General features: G+C 34.1%; 1 non-coding gene across 1 annotated transcript; it reads right to left on the reverse strand.

Moving 5' to 3' along the window:
* Positions 1 to 3,555: 3,555 nt before the first annotated feature.
* Positions 3,556 to 3,662, reverse strand: LOC125496213 (small nucleolar RNA R71). Its single transcript, XR_007272910.1, has one exon. It is a non-coding gene; the product is annotated as a small nucleolar RNA R71 (small nucleolar RNA).
* Between the last annotated feature and the right edge of the window lie 10,723 nt (positions 3,663 to 14,385).

Genomic DNA, 14,385 nt, shown 5'->3' on the forward strand with positions numbered 1-14,385 from the left:
GAAATATATGAACAATTTGGCAGTCCGACTACATCTACGTGGGCTACACCTTCATCTGGAGTAGGTGGTTCAAAATACACCTTCTCATTTGGTGACAAAGACATTGTGAAGGAGATTAGGTATGAGAATTTGGATGGTAATGTGAATGAGAAGGACAATGCGATTACATATGATAACTTGAATGTCAATATCATTGAGAACGACATTACATTTGATAACTTGAATTTTAAGGTCAGTCACAAGGAGCTCCGGGTTGACCATGATAGGGTTGAGCGACACCAAGAAAATCACAATGGGGATGATGATACGGATAAGGGGGTTGATAAGGAGCATCAGGGTGAGCAAGGAGAAGGGGGGTAGCCAGGAGAAGGGGGTGAACACGAGAATATGATTGAGCATGAAAAGGGGGGTGAACATGAGAAGGTGAGTGCGAAGGAGAGGGGGGTGAGCATGAGAAAGGGAGTGCGAAGGAGAAGGGGGGTGAGGATGAGGGGCATGAGCAGGATAAGGGGGTCAGCCTGATACGATGGGTGACCATCAGAAGGTGGGTGAGGAGGAAATATGGAGTTATAAGAAGAAGGGGATGAACATGAGGGGGGCAGCATCACAGTGGGGGTCACATGGAGAAGGGGGGTGAGAAGGAGAATAGGGGAGACGATTGATAAGTATCTATTTTACGTATATTTTATTCACTTCTATTATTACTTTTGGGTTAAAATACGAGACTTGTGATATATTTTTATCTTATATTTTGACATTGGCAGAATTAAACTATTTTGGTAACAAAGTTGATTAATATATGAAATTGACTCTCTTTGTGAATACTATATTTTAGAGCCATTGATCTATTAGTATATATGTGTGTTGTAGGTATAATTTGCAAAAGAAAAGGGAAAGAAATTAGCACAACAGCAAAGAAGCCTACTAAATGATGGAGTTGGGCAAATTACTAAAACAAAAAGAAAAGAAAACGTGGTGCTGGGCCGAGAAAGAACAAGGCAGCCACAAGAGGGGTTTATGGGTTTTAGAAAACCCACTACAAGAAGACAGCAGCAATAAAAAGGAATCCTACGGAAGACTAAAAGAGGAAGAGGCGACATTGAGAAATCACGCAGCATTGAGGGAGAAGACAGAACACAACAGCGACGACGCACAACAGAGGCGACGGCGACGCAGCACGGCTGCGGTGGCTATTGACGGAAGTCAAAAGTTCATCTAAACTGGAGTTTCTTTATTTCTTCTCTTAGTTAGTTTATGTTTAATTATTATGTTTAATTTCAGATTTTTAGTTTCAATTGGTTTGTTTGATTTAGTTTTTATGTCTAGCTAAATTTCTTTGTTCTAGGGTTAGATGTAGTCTTTTAATTTTCTGTCAATGAATTGAATAATTGTTGGGTTAGTTTAATTTAAATTGCAATTTGATAATCTTGAGTTCAATTGCTTACTTTTGATAAGGGCCCTATCAATTGTATGTTTAAGGTAGTGGATTATTAGCGGAAGTGAAAGTTCAATATTAGTTCGTGGGATTATTAAACGCTAATAAGTATAATTTTAGGAATAGTTATACTCTTAGGGTGGTCGTTTATATGAATTCTTATTCTTAATGAGTTTGTTCTAAATTTTATGACCACGGAAGTAGGCATAAGTTTAGTATTCAAATATACGTTTTCCGCCTTGGAAGAGGGGATAATATACATTAGGAATTCGGCCATTGCGATCTAATTATTTTACCCTGCAATTAGTTTAATTTCATTGTAGAAGTTAATTGGCGAAATCTAAGTCCTAGAACCATTTCTTATATTTGATTCTTACCTATTGTCTGACGTCTTTAGAATTAGAATTAGTATAGTTCTTATTTTATTAGTCTAGTTTATCACCAACAATCACTATTTCCGGATCGTCTAGATAATATTAGTATCTCTTAATTTGGTAGTTGATTATACCTCCTTGTGGGAAACGATATCTTGCTTACCCTATATTTATTTTAATTGACCCGTACACTTGCGATATTTTAAGGTCCATTTAGGACCGACCAAGTTTTTGGCGCCGTTGCCGGGGAGGCAATAGTTCAATATCATACTAAAGGGATTTTGATATTAATTTAGACAAAGTATTTCTTAGTACTACTTGTTTGTTTTTACGCCTACTTGTTTATTTAGCTAGTCTTGTGTTGCTTAAAGTAGAGTACCATTGTTCTTATTTTTATTTTTAGTTGATTTCATAATTTAGTGTTAGCCATTAGTTTATACATTTTTCTTGGTCATTAGTAGTTTTTGGATTCTAATAAATTGTTTTAGAGAGCTGCATTCCGTGTCTTTACTAGTTTTGTTCATATTTTGCATTTAGTAGTTATTCAGCATTAATTTTGGGGATTAATCTCTATTATATAAGCCAAGGGAGGAGGTGTGGTGTCCTCTTTTGAAGTGACTAAAATACCCTTAATGATCTAATTAATGAAATGAAAAAAATTACAAAAGCAAATCATTTAAAAATTCTCATTCCAACTTGCCATTTAAAACACGTTTAAAATGGTATATGCATCAAATACTTCAATCAAAAATTAAATGGACAAAATATTTATATCTTATAAAAAAAGATGGCATACATAACGTGCACATGAAAAGTCTGAGCATTCACTACCTTTGATACTATTTAATTCAGTTAAACCAACTCATTATTTTTGTTCTTTGTGTTCAATATTCATTCACAAAAAATTAATGTTAACAATTACTCACAACCTTTTTATTTTTTTACATTAGCGAATTAATATATCTAAATTCATCTAACTGTTGAATTTTTCACATTTAAGTTTAATCATAAATAAAGTACGAATGGAGTATCTCATAGAATAACAAATTTTGAAATTAATGCACGCATCGCGTGCATATGAAGGCTAGTCTCTATTGTTTCATCCATTCTAACTTTTATATTTAACAACTTTATGCTCTTAGCTCTTGTTGCATTCTGCCAGTAGTCTTGGTTTATGAATTATTAGTACTTTATTTTTAGTGTATGCCACAGATTAATCGTACTTTGATTCCTTTTGATCCAGAGATCGAAAGAACAGCTCGTGCACTAAGGAAACAAAAGAGGTTGGAGCAAATACAAAAGCTGCCCGATTTTGATTTGGAGTACATCTTTTCTGAAGAATCTGACAGTAAACCAGTAGCGATGGGGGATGACAACAATGAAAAGCCCCTACGTGACTACGCAATGCCGAATGCTAGTGGAGCACCTTCAAGTATTGTAAGGCCTACTATTTCTGCTAATAATTTTGAGCTTCACCCTGCCTTAATTCAAATCATTCAACAAGACCAATTTAGTGGCCTAGATAATGAAGACCCTAATGAACATATAATAACTTTTCTTGAGAAATGTGACACTGTTAAGTTAAATGGAGTGACTGACGATGTGATTCGACTTGGTTTGTTTCCGTTTTCACTTAGAGATAAAGCTAAAATGTGGTTAAAATCTAATCCACCTAATTCATTTACAACATGGGCTACATTATCTCAAGCTTTTCTTAGTAAATATTTTCCTCCGGGAAAAACTGCTAAGTTTCGAAATAATATAACTAGTTTTGCTCAATATGTTGGGGAGTCTTTATATGAAGCATGGGAAAGGTTTAAAGATTTACAACGTAAATGTCCTCATCATGGTGTTCCTGATTGGTTACTAGTGCAAACTTTTTATAATGGTCTGAATGAATCTGTTAGAATCACTATAGATGCTGCTGCAGGAGGTGCAATAATGGGTAAAACTACTGAAGTAGCTAATAGGTTACTTGAAGAAATGGCTTCTAATAATTATCATTGGTCTAATAATAGGGGTAAACCAAAGAATGCCGCTGGTATGTATGAAGTAGAAGGAATTAACATGTTAAATGCAAAAGTTGACAACTTAGTTAATTTGTTTACTAAAATGAGTAATGTCAATTCTGTGTCTACTACTATGCCATGTAATTTGTGTGGAGGTGCTCATTTGACCAATGAATGCATTAATGTGGAACAGGCTCAATTTGTTTCTAATTTTAGTAGGCCACCTAATAATGATCCATACTCCAATACTTTCAATCCTGGATGGAGAAACCATCCTAATTTCTCTTGGAGGAATCAAGGACAACAAAATGCTAATGTTAACTCACAAATTCCACCTGGTTTCCATCAAAAACAACCCCAACAAGAAATTAGACCATCTTGGGAACTAGCTATTGAAAAATTAGCTAATGCTACTTCTGAAAGAATTGAAAAGTTGGAAACTAAAGTTGATCAGATTGCTATTTCTAATAGAAATGTAGAACTTCAACTTGGACAGTTAGCTAATGCCATCAATTCTAGAAGTCAAGGAGCTTTGCCTAGTAACATTGAAGTTAATCCTAAACAACACTGCAACGCTGTCACTCTTAGAAATGGTAAGGAGTTAAGTATCATAAAAAGTACGATTAAAGAAAATGAGGTCGCCAATGAAAGTGAAAAAGAGAAGGAGAATTATGAAGCTGAAAAAGAACCTGAATTGACACCTCTTCCCCCATTGAGACCTTATGTTCCCCCTATTCCTTTTCCACAAAGACTTAAACAAACTAAATTAGATAGTGAATTTGAGAAATTCTTGAAAATATTTAAGCAATTACAATAACATTCCTTTTATTGATGCTTTAATGCAAATTCCTTCTTATTCTAAGTTTCTTAAGGAAATTATGTCTAAAAAGAAGAAGTTGGAAAAATATGAAACCATTGCTTTGAGTGAGGAATGTAGTGATGTGATTCAGAAAAAGCTTCCCCCTAAACTGAAAGACCCAGGAAGTTTTTCTATTCCTTGCACTATAGGTGATATATAAGTTTTCTAAAGCTTGTTGTGATTTAGGTGCAAGTGTCTCTCTTATGCCTTTATCTATTTGCAAGAAGTTAGGATTGCATAATATAAAATCCACTACTATATCTTTGCAACTTGCCGATAGATCTATCAAATATCCAATAGGAATACTAGAAAATGTGCTAATTAAAGTCGATAAATTTATTATTCCTGTTGATTTTATTATTCTTGATATGGATGAAGATGTGGAGGTACCTATTATTTTAGGTAGACCCTTTTTGGCTACTGCTGGAGCTATTATAGATGTTAAAAATGGTATATTAACGTTTGAAATTGGTGAAGAGAAAGTTCACTTCAATATATTTACTTCTTCTAGAAACAACTCACAACGTGATCTTGTTTGTCAAGTTGATATAATTGAAAACGTGACTAACGAAAAACATGTAACTGACTCTACTAATGTTCTACTTGAAGTGTGTTTGAGTAAAACAGGTACTCCTCCTAAGCTTAAGAAAGCAAAGGTAAGAAAAGTTTTTCCCCCAATCAAGGAATGTTTTTCATGGAGGAAAAAGGGTGAATTCAAAACAAAAGGTAAGTCTCCCTTGATAACTAAGACGACCACTAAAGGAGTGACTAACTCCTCGATTGATCCTGGTTGAACGGAACTTGATGGAAGTCAAGCTATAGACTCTAAACAAGCGCTACTTGGGAGGCAACTCAAGCACTTTTAGTTGTTTATTTTTCTCATTTAGTTCTCTTTATGCTTGTTCCTTTTGTTTTTCTTTTGCAGATAATAGAGACTGTAATGAGGCTGTGCGATAATTAAGATGAGTCTCTTATGCATGTTACCTGCTCTGCTACATGCTGCTGCTACGTGCTGCTGTAACCTGCTATTGCTATGTCCTGCCACTTCCTTCAACTATGTGTTGCTACCGCAGGCTACTCCTCCAGGTTGTTTCTCTCTAAGTCTTTTATACTTCTGAGGTTATTGCTACAATTTCCCCTTTCCCATATAGTTTGATTATATTTGAACATTGAGGACAATGTTTATAATAAGTGTGGGGGGAGAGGCTTAAGCCTTGAATTGCTGGATTGATGTATTGTTGTGATGCTGGAATTAATTTGTGTGAAGAAACAGGTTTAGAAAATGAAAAAAATCTACTTGGATATGCCATATTTTAGGGGAGGTGCTGTCAAAATTTATGCAGAAATTTTAATTTTCATGTCTGATATTGATTTGAAGGCAAATTCCATTAGCTTAATTTGACTAGAAAGAAACAAAAATCAGTTTTTAAAATTGAAAAAAAAAAGAAAAAGTTTTTCTAGTTTTGTTGCAAGGTAATGGGTTTTTAATTTCGACTGATTCGGAGAATGTCATAGCATAATTATTCAAGTGTTTGGCAAGTGGTAAGAATGGTTATTTAAGATTTGATTGTGATTTACTTGGTGGACATCTATAACCATTGTGAGATCCTTTTGAGCCTTTTAGTAGACTAAAACATCTGTATTAGTCTCTATTTTTCGAGAGTGTGTGTTAGTTCCTGGTGAAATATAAATTCTTGAATTTGCATTGGTTTCTTCGAGACTACATTGAAACATGAGCATATATTAAAATGATAAAGGCATTTGTTTTTGTTGAACCACATTTAGCCTAAGCCACCTACATTATCATATCTCTTTCTAAAGCCCCTCTGAGCCTTAAGCCTATTTCTTTTGTCTAAACCACATTACAAGCTTATTTCCTAAACACATGACTCTTACCTAATCTTTGAACTAGTGGAATATATGACATGATTAAATGGGGTTGTACGTCATACTTCTATCTATGTGTAGGTGATTATATTAGTTTCCAAGAATATTTTTTCTCAAAAAGAAAATATCAAAATGAAATGAAAAATATGAAGGAAGAAAAGAAATGACAAAATATGAAAAAAAGAAGAAAAAGAAAGAAAAGGTTGATATTGAGAATAAAAATGAGATCTGAAAAGTTTATTATTAGATATATATGACTAACATTTGAGTAGTTGGAGTTTTGATTGTGACCATTACAATTGGCCTTCTTAGAGATTGTGTACTCCACTAGTCTTAAAGATTTTGAGTACCAAATACTAAATACTTTCTACCCTTTACCTGAGCCTTACATTACAATCTTACTAAAGTCCTTTTGATTTTTTATGCTCTATGTCTTCTTAGTGGTGGAGAATTGAACGATATGCAAATTTAAAGATAATATATTTCATTTCGAGTCGACCTTGTAGGTTTTGAGTGATAATTATTATACCCTAAACACATGAGTGATTATAATATTTTATTTTTATTTGCACAACTAAAGTGAGGGTTCACCAAGTTAATTGCTCAATTACTCAATTCTTGAATATGGTTGTGGTAAGACTGAATGGAAACACTAATACATAGAAGTACTATGCTTTTTGAGAGAGTTAGTTGGTCTTTGGCTCATTCCTTGTGACGTCTAAATAATATTTCGAACGAAAATTATTTTGATAAATCATATTTTTGGTGTTTGTGAAAACTTTCAGTTGAGTTATGGCTACTTATAATAGGATTTGCCTGAAAACTCAGTCAATTGGAAAGTTAAAATTTATAAAATGACAAATAGATGCTAGTATTATAGTCCTAGTTTGCTTGAGGACTAGCAAACCTTAAGTGTGGGGAGTTGATAAGTATCTATTTTACGTATATTTTATTCACTTCTATTATTACTTTTGGGTTAAAATACGAGACTTGTGATATATTTTTATCTTATTTTTGACATTGGCAGAATTAAACTATTTTGGTAACAAAGTTGATTAATATATGAAATTGACTCTCTTTGTGAATACTATATTTTAGAGCCATTGATCTATTACTATATATGTGTGTTGTAGGTATAATTTGCAAAAGAAAAGGGAAAGAAATTAGCACAACAACAAAGAAGCCTACTAAATGATGGAGTTGGGCAAATTACTAAAACAAAAAGAAAAGAAAACGTGGTGCTGGGCTGAGAAAGAACAAGGCAGCCACAAGAGGGGTTTATGGGTTTTAGAAAACCCACTACAAGAAGACAGCAACAATAAAAAGGAATCCTATGGAAGACTAAAAGAGGAAGAGGCGACATTGAGAAATCACGCAGCATTGAGGGAGAAGACAGAACACAACAGCGACGACACACAACAGAGGCGACGGCGACGCAGCACAGCTGCGGTGGCTATTGACGGAAGTCAAAAGTTCATCTAAACTGGAGTTTCTTTATTTCTTCTCTTAGTTAGTTTATGTTTAATTATTATGTTTAATTTCAGATTTTTGTTTCAATTGTTTGTTTGATTTAGTTTTTATGTCTATCTAAATTTCTTTGTTCTAGGGCTAGATGTAGTCTTTTAATTTTCTGTCAATGAATTGAATTGTTGGGTTAGTTTAATTTAAATTGCAATTTGATAATCTTGAGTTCAATTGCTTACTTTTGATAAGGGCCCTATCAATTGTATGTTTAAGGTAGTGGATTATTAGCGGAAGTGAAAGTTCAATATTAGTTCGTGGGATTATTAAACGCTAAGAAGTATAATTTTAGGAATAGTTATACTCTTAGGGTGGTCGTTTATATGAATTCTTATTCTTAATGAGTTTGTTCTAAATTTTATGACCACGGAAGTAGGCATAAGTTTAGTATTCAAATATACGTTTTCCGCCTTGGAAGAGGGGATAATATACATTAGGAATTCGGCCATTGCGATCTAATTATTTTACCCTGCAATTAGTTTAATTTCATTGTAGAAGTTAATTGGCGAAATCTAAGTCCTAGAACCATTTCTATATATTGTTCTTACCTATTGTCTGACGTCTTTAGAGTTAGAATTAGTATAGTTCTTATTTTATTAGTCTAGTTTATCACCAACAATCACTATTTCCGGATCATCTAGATAATATTAGTATCTCTTAATTTGGTAGTTGATTATACCTCCTTGTGGGAAACGATATCTTGCTTACCCTATATTTATTTTAATTGACCCGTACACTTGCGGTATTTTAAGGTCCATTTAGGACCGACCAACGATGATAGAGGATATTTTAGTGGTTCGAACTCCACTAGCGAAGTGCAGCTAACGGACCCTCCTGCGGGAAAACGGAGCCGAAAGAAATGCATCTCAAAACCATCATGTCGTATTACAGAGGAGTATGTCGAAACATGAAGACGACGTGCAAATAACACGTGCCGGCAACAACTTGCGCAGTTCGTGGTGAATTGCAAGTAAGCATTTGATTATTGTAGTTCTAATTAGTATATTCAAATAATGTGGGATTGCAATATCTAAACATGAAGTGTTGGGTGAATGGATTTGATTTTTTTTTGCTTGTTTAGTATTGATTTCGAGCAAAAGAATAGAATAATTACGTTACTTAACTCCGGATCCACTTATGTCTAGTTGTAGTGGGTTAGCTAGAAGACACTAGAAATTACCATATGTCTAGTTAAGGCTATACCATTTTGGGGTTGAATTTCCAACTTAGGAACTCAACCGTAATAAGCTAATTATGGTTGCATTACACATATGGTAGTTGGACATTTTTCTAGTTACCATATGCATAATATTAAATGGTTCTACGAGTTTTAAGAGTTCATTATATCTTGCAATTTTAGAATAATAGTTGCCATATGCATAATAGCTGACTGTCCTTTATTCCCTCATGCTCAAGGATGTGTACTTTCCTGGTAGCAGGGAAAGTGGAATTCCCTATCAATAAGCAGGACATTAATCTTTCAACCTTGTGTGATGAACTTAATTGTCACATTGGTTGGCATATGTCTTTCTTCGTATTATCAAAGAGGTTAGGTAGATTCTAACGTTGCGGTGGTGGTATATGGTATATATGGGACTGTTGGAACTATGTTTCCTTTGTGATTTTAATCTTGCGGAATTGGCTCTAGCTTCCATTGCACAACAATATTTCTCGACAAAATCACACAACCTTGTATTCTTGTGGACATAGCCATCGAAAAAGCTATTGATGCTCTCCGACCTCTGCCTTGTTTTTATACCTGCCCAGAACAAGTGTTTCATGTACGTCGGAACCCACATTTTCCGCTCACGATAAAGGCCTAAATACATTGAAATTATAAGGTTGAAATAGGAGAATTTAAATCATACCATGTTGGAAAATCATATCAAATTTATTCTCTAAGGGAAAGGCAGCAATTTTCGCAGATATAAATAATACAACTACAATAGTTTAGCAGAGATAAATAATACATTCCTCTTATCCCTTTAACATAAAAGTTAAGGGTTGTACATAAAGGTTAGATGCAGTTTAGGGATCAACGTTTCTATTTAAACAAATAAACAATCATATGCCCCAAGTGGTTTTCTTATATAACATTCAAAAGGTTTTTTTAAAGTTAATTTCGTATTGATAAGTGATCATAAGTACATTGTAATACGTTCATAAAATAACTCCATCCTAAATTCCCTATTTGGCAGTGTTCCAATTATGGAACAACTAAGTTGTTCCTGCCAATTCTCCCACACAATTGATGCACATCAACTAATTAGGGAATACATTCATAAAATAACTCCAACCAAAAGAACATGCCAACTCTCCCACCACAAATATGTTTCGTAAAGACAACCAAATCCCAACAATTACCATATTCCAATTATAAAACATCTAAAAATTAATATAGCACCTAAAACAAAAAATATATAACCATACCATAATACATTCATTAAACAAACATCTTACCGACAAGGCAAGTATCAATTCCAAGGTCGAAGTTTGCAATAGCATCTCCCCAACTCTTCTCAAATTCTTCGTCATTCAAATTATCATAGATTGCATTGTGCAATGCGACCGTAATGTCTTGATACTTAGTATACATACCTAGCTTTGAACTAAAATTTGTCAAAATATGCCATAAACACCATTTGTGCCAAGTGTCCGGCATACAAATCGCCAATGCTCTCCTCATAGCCGCATCTTGGTCAGTTAGAAACACACTAAGAGCTTTGCCATTCATGCACATCAACCATGTTCTAAACACCCATTCGTAAGTCTCCGTAGTCTCATGAGATACAAGTGCACAACCTAGCAAAATAGTTTGCCCATGATGATTGACACCAACAAGATTAGCAAAGGGAAAGTCATAGTCGTTTGTCAAGTAGGTGGCATCGAAGCATACTACATCCTCAAGTTCTTCATACACTGGTCTACTTCTTGCATCTACCTATAAAACATCTTTTAAATACCCAAATTCATATAGACGATGCATATGGAAGAAATTTTGATTGTCTTCCGTCATTTTACTAAAATACGACAACATCGCATTAGCATCGCCTTCTCCTAGCTTAAGTCGTCGTTCCTTCGCTAAAACATTACGCATATCTCTCTCTATTACGGCCAAGTTATCCAACCCATTGTTGTTTGTTGCAAGACTACAATGAATCTTCGACACCGAAACCCCAACAACAGTATCGTTAAACAATCTTCTTCTAACAGTAGTATTCACTTCTTGTCTCCGATACTTACTTATGTACCTTACCTTGCGGGGGGTTGGGTTATGGTTTAAATGCTCTAGGACAACCTTCTCAACTACCCATTCATTCTCCTCATTCACGCTTGCGAACATCATAACAGGGCATTCACATTTCTTAGTCTTCCTCGAAGACACTTCTACCCCTTTACTACCAACATCAATCCTCTTACCTTTTATAATACAACGGTTGTCTGGTCTACCATGGCACTCACACTTCCATGTGTAGTTACGCCTAACCTTTGCTATACCATACTTATGCTTAAAAGATCCACCAGACCTTACTACACCAAATCCATTGTGCTTCCCATAGTTCTCAAACCAAGCTTCAACTTCTTCTCACGTACCAAAAATCATGCCAACCCTTGGAGCTTTCATCTCCTTATCTACGAGACTCTGGGATGGTGTCCCCAACATCTCACCTTCAATCGCTTCTTCATAAACTTCATCCACATCCTCCACCAACATATCAGAAGACACCACACCCTATCACACATTTAACTATCACTCAAAATATCATGAACTAGAAATACAACAGCATGTGAACACAAACACAATACCAAGTGATATGTTTATACCTCAAGGTTGTTCAATGTCTTCTAAATCATACTTGTAATGGTCTACTCTACTACTTTGTGCTATGAGTCAATTGTAGTAATCATAAATACAATAGCATGATAACACAAACACAATACCAAGTTAAATACTTTTACTTGTAATTTTTAGTCTACAAATCAACTAACTCACAACAAGTACCATACCTACCTCAACAAAAATGAATTCAAATATTTCTATAATTTTAAACCGTTTGGTGCAATTAGTATTAATATTATAAAGCATATCTCCAATCACAAACACAACATTGATTCACATAATTTAACTAATTACTTATTATTTTATCAAAGCTGCACCTTTTTACTTTCAACATCAATTCACAATGTATGCCCTAATATTTTGCTATTAAATTTCTGCCACATTTAATAGCCCTACATTTATTAACCCTAATATTTGCAATTAATTTTGTGCCATATTTAATACACAATTCAATTACACCACATTGTTCTATTGTACCTATATTGCATTGTTCAGCAACATTTATTGACCCTAATATTTGCAATTAATTTTGTGCCATATTTAATACAAAAAAGCTCAATTACACCACACTGTTCTATTGTACTTGTATTGCATTGTTCATCTCTGAATTATTTGATTTTTGATTCTTCTCCCAGCTCTCCACCTCCATGAAAGCCCAGTTGTCTTCTCCAAATTTCCGCAATATCAGCAAAACAACAAAAATGGCGAGGCCTTCTTTCCACAATTCAACAACACTTAATTTCTCACTTAATTTTGGTTTTTATTTCTCCCCATAATTTGCGTAAAGTTAAAGTAAGAAGTTTTGTTCACCTGGCTTCTGTTGTCAAGTCCATTGTAATAGAGGAGAGAGAGAGGGGAAGTCACTTTTTTCCATTCCCTTCCATTCCCCTTCTATTCCCTTTCTCAAATTCAAAAGGTTGAATATAATATGTTTTCTGAATTTAATACATTATTTTTGTACTTACAGCTTTTAACAACATTACTTTTTCAATTTTAAATTGCTGATATGGGCAAAGTTGCCCATAACTGATATGGTTTTATCAGGACTCTGGGGATTATAATGGGGATGGTCGAATTTTGGCTAGTATTCAAAAATGAAAAGGGGAGAGTTTTGTATGCCCTAGGTTTTTAAGTTCCAGAAATTTCTAAACAAAAAAGTTATTATTTTTTTTAAATTTTTTAAAAAACTAAAATAAATTTTTCCCGATCTGTTCCTATCCGATTTTTTTTCGGATATCCAATATGGAAAATTCGTTCTCAAAAATCGGATCGAGTTGAACGAGTTGCAATTCTGAATCGTAAATTGGATCAATCGTATCATACACTTTTGAACAACCCTAGTAAAAATATGCTACTTCTTTGCATTTACTCACCTCTTTGTATTTAATAGGTGGTCAAACTACGTAATTTGCAGAGCTAGCACTAACGAAATTTTTTCTTCAACGGCAAAAGGGAAAGTAAGGGGACGTATCCTGGAAGCAATAGGATAGGGACGAAATTCTCAATAATTCACAAACCAAGGTACATACATATACTAGATAGTTTATGTAGCCACCACAAAACCGCAATCACATTTCAGTATTCTTAAAAGGGGAGAAAATTTTCAAAGTTTTAAAGAACGGCCCTAATTCACCTAATGATTTGTATGGAAAAATCAATTTGGTGAACAAAGGGCTTTAGAAGTGAAAAGAGAGGGGAAATGAGGTTATTAGAGGTCAAAAATGGAGGTAAAATGAGGTTATCAAAGGTTAAAAATGGAGGAAAATTATATAAAACAACTGCAATTAAAAGAAAATAATAGTCAACGCTGAAAAATGAAGAAGTCAATACCGAAAAAGTAAGTGGGACTTCTTTTCGCCAATTTTTTTTACTTTAAGGTTGTAAGTTGCAAAAAAAATGACTATAAAAGGTTTTTTCTAACAAAAAAAATTCTAAAATATACTTTTTTTTTAATCGCACCACTTCGTTTTCGACACTATTCATCAACCAACCTTGTTAAACTATCTCATATTATTATATATGAAAAAACATTGTCAAGTGCAATCTTGTTAGTTCCGTCTAAATGCAAGGATCCCAAACATCAAATTTTTTATAATTTTTATATGCAACTCGAGATAGTGACGTTCAATGAAGTATCTCGACAAATGTGAAAAAGAAAATGATGCAATTGAAAAATGGAGAAGAAACCTTACCTTGTATTTTAAACCCTACTACAATTTAGAGCTAAATGTACCCAAAAGAAAAGGCGCTTGTCAATTTTCTCCATAGATATTGTCAGAGGGAGTTTTAATTAATTTCGTATATGCTCCAAAATTGAACTGAATTTCCTGCATACATTCCACGTAGGACACCACACCATAATTTTGTTTCAGCAAAACAAATTGCTACCAAAGCTACTTTGAGTAGCGGTTAACAAAAGGAAACTGCTACCCAAAGTAGTGGTTTACTAACCTAAATCG

This window comes from Beta vulgaris, chromosome 3, assembly GCF_026745355.1.
Source record: "Beta vulgaris subsp. vulgaris cultivar EL10 chromosome 3, EL10.2, whole genome shotgun sequence".
NCBI lineage: Eukaryota > Viridiplantae > Streptophyta > Magnoliopsida > Caryophyllales > Amaranthaceae > Beta > Beta vulgaris.